A 2,730-nucleotide genomic window follows, 5' to 3' on the forward strand; every position below is an offset into this window, starting at 1 on the left:
AGGGCTGCTGGCTTCCTGGCATCCCAGGCCCAGCACAATCTGATAGGCTGGTACCCAGTGCTATTTCACACCCTTCCAAGCTGCAGAGGTGTTGAGGCCTGGCTGGGACTCTCTGGGAGGTGTGAAAGTTGCTCTGAGAGAGTCAGCCAAAAATCTTGGGTATTTTTGCAGGGTGTGGGGAGGTGTGATGGGGGGAGGCGAGAGATTCCCAAACTGAGAATTAAGCTGCTGTCTGCATTTTTATTCATTTATTCTCTTACATCTATACCCTGCTTTGTTCCCTCACTGCATGGAACCATGCATGGTACTTTTCCCTTAAAAAATAAAGTTAAGATTCCTGTGCTTGTGGTTCTCAGGCAGGGGCTGGGGAAGCTAGCAAGCAAAAAGTCCTAGGTTCAGTCAATGCAGGCCTGGGAATGTTCTCCGCCATAAAACCTGGAGTGGTGCTGCTGCTGCCGCCAGCCAGTGTTTACAAGATAGAGCTTGGTGGACCAATGGTCTGTCTCCGTAACAGGGCAGCTTCCCCTGTATTGCGCATCACCTCTCCTCTGGAAGCAGGAAATCAAAGAGGAAATCCTTCTATCTTCCAGCTGTGAAATGAAACAAATATGCATCAATTTTGTTTATTTCCTGGTTCAATTGTGATGTGGGAGGGAGGGAACTGGGCAGAGGCCAGAGGCTCCCTCTTTAACTCTTCCCATGCTCACACACACACACACACACAGAGGTCCAGCTTCCCGGAGTATAGGGAAAGCCCTTTGCATCCATGCTCAGGAACTAGGCTGACCTTCCCCCTCCCCCTTCCTGATTTATGCTCAAGAGGGAAGCCTCCAGGGCCATAAATAAAGGCCACTGCTGGCATGTGAAGTCTGGGAACCAGGAAGTCATTTCACAGCACCCGCCTCCCCCACCCTCAAGCGGTCTGGATTGGAAACGTTGGAGAGAGGAATTTGGGGTGGGGGTGGAGGAACGCCCACAGTTTTCATACTGCCCAGAGCACAGGAGCTCAGGTCCAACGCGGCTTCTCTCTGCAAAGCCTTTTCCCAGCTGCCCTGAGCTCTGAACCAGAAAATTAACTGGCTCTTCACAAAACGCAGGTCACAGCATCGATTTATGTAAGGTATAGGGGGACCTTTCCCTTTTGCAAGTCAAAACTGAGCAAACTTGAAAACAGCAACAACCAAGGGACCTTAATGGAGGTTTGGTGGGGCTGCATCACATTGCTTTGGCCCAGTAGTTTGGGGTTAGGACACTGTGGGAACTAGATGCCCCCTATTCCTAGGTTCCTCTTTATGTTCAGCCTCCACCAGTAATGCTTCTGAATACCAGTTGCTAGAATCTCTGGAGGGGAGAGTTGCTGTCAGGCTCATATCCTGCATTGACTTTCCTTTGGGGCACTTGGTGGGCACTGTGGGAACAGCAGGCTGGTCTAGGTGGGCCCCCCTTGACTGATTCAGCTGCAGGCCTCTTCTTTCTGTTCTAGATGCAAATGAGAACAGCAGAGGCATGGGAGGGGGGAGAGTTCCTGTTGCTGTCTCAAGTGGTCTCCACAACCCCCCTCCTTCCAACACAAGGAGAAGCCCATAAAGTTGAGTGCCATCAGCCAGTGGTGACACAGTGGTTAGTGTTGGACTAGGAGCTGGGAGACCAGGGTTCAAATCTCCAATCCGCCATGAAGCTCCCTGGGTAACCTTGCAGCCAGCTGCTGCCTCCCAGTGTAACCTACCTCACAGGGTTATTTTGGGGATTAAACAAGAGCTCTTTGGAGAAAAAGACAGGATAGAAATGCAATAAATAACAAGAACGACAACCATACTAGCAAATGTGCTGAGTTTGCAATATTTCAGCAGTTTGCATGATCCCTTGCTGCAGAATTTGTGGCCTCTTTTCAGTGCCCTTTGGATTCTGCCAGTGTGATGGTGTCGCTCCTGTAAGACAAAGGCCGTGTTCACCATACCTCACGTTGACAGCTTGCTTGGGGGGGTGTCTTCGAGCCCTGTTGCGAAAACCAGGCCCCAGGGACCCTTTTTGGCAGCCTGGCTGGTTTCTAAAGCTCCCTGCAGGCCTTGGTTTTGCATGAAGTTCTCAATCCGGAACAGCCGGAATGCCTGCAAGAGAGAGATCCTTGTCTCTTCCAGAGGGACTTTATCTGATGGACCGGCTCCTTTCTTATGTGCCTGGAAGGAGGAGGGAGCCCTGCCTTGGCCCGGTCTCACTATTCCTCCTCTGCTGGCATCCAGAGGCCTCCTGGCCATTCGCTGAGCTGCTGCCCAACAGATAACACAGCTCAAAGCCCCTTTGTGGGGAAGGACAAAAGGGACTTTTTCTGCAACTCTCTCTTCTCTCTCTCTCTCCTGCATTTCCCCCCCTCTGGCTGAGCTTGAAACACTGCTTATGAGGCATCAAAGGGCCCCTGCGCAAAATGGCGGAATCCCAGGAACAAGGATGATGATCTTAATACTATTATGTATATAGTACAATTAACTGATTTACCCCATTAAATAATATATACATTATCCTATATATATATATATATATATATATTAAATGATATTTATTAAAATTTCAAAGAAAAGAAGGAGATTACATTAATAAGAAAATTAACAATAAAAAGGAAAAATACAAAATACAAAATACAAAAAAAAGAAAAAACAGTTAAAAACAATTCCATCTTTTCATCACTTCTCTTACATTTACTTATTTCCCGGACCTCCTCATACCTCCCTCTTT

The 2,730-nt window shown here is 48.4% G+C and overlaps 1 long non-coding RNA gene across 1 annotated transcript; it reads right to left on the reverse strand.

Annotated features, from left to right (window-relative positions):
* Positions 1-220: 220 nt before the first annotated feature.
* On the reverse strand, positions 221-2,355 carry LOC308467873. The gene is made up of 2 exons (XR_013981350.1): positions 1,958-2,355; positions 221-590 (listed from the first exon to the last, which is right to left on the reverse strand). It is a non-coding gene; the product is annotated as an uncharacterized lncRNA (long non-coding RNA).
* Between the last annotated feature and the right edge of the window lie 375 nt (positions 2,356-2,730).

Source organism: Podarcis pityusensis (genome assembly GCF_964106645.2).
Source record: "Podarcis pityusensis genome assembly, chromosome: Z".
In the NCBI taxonomy this organism is placed as follows: Eukaryota; Metazoa; Chordata; class Lepidosauria; order Squamata; family Lacertidae; genus Podarcis; species Podarcis pityusensis.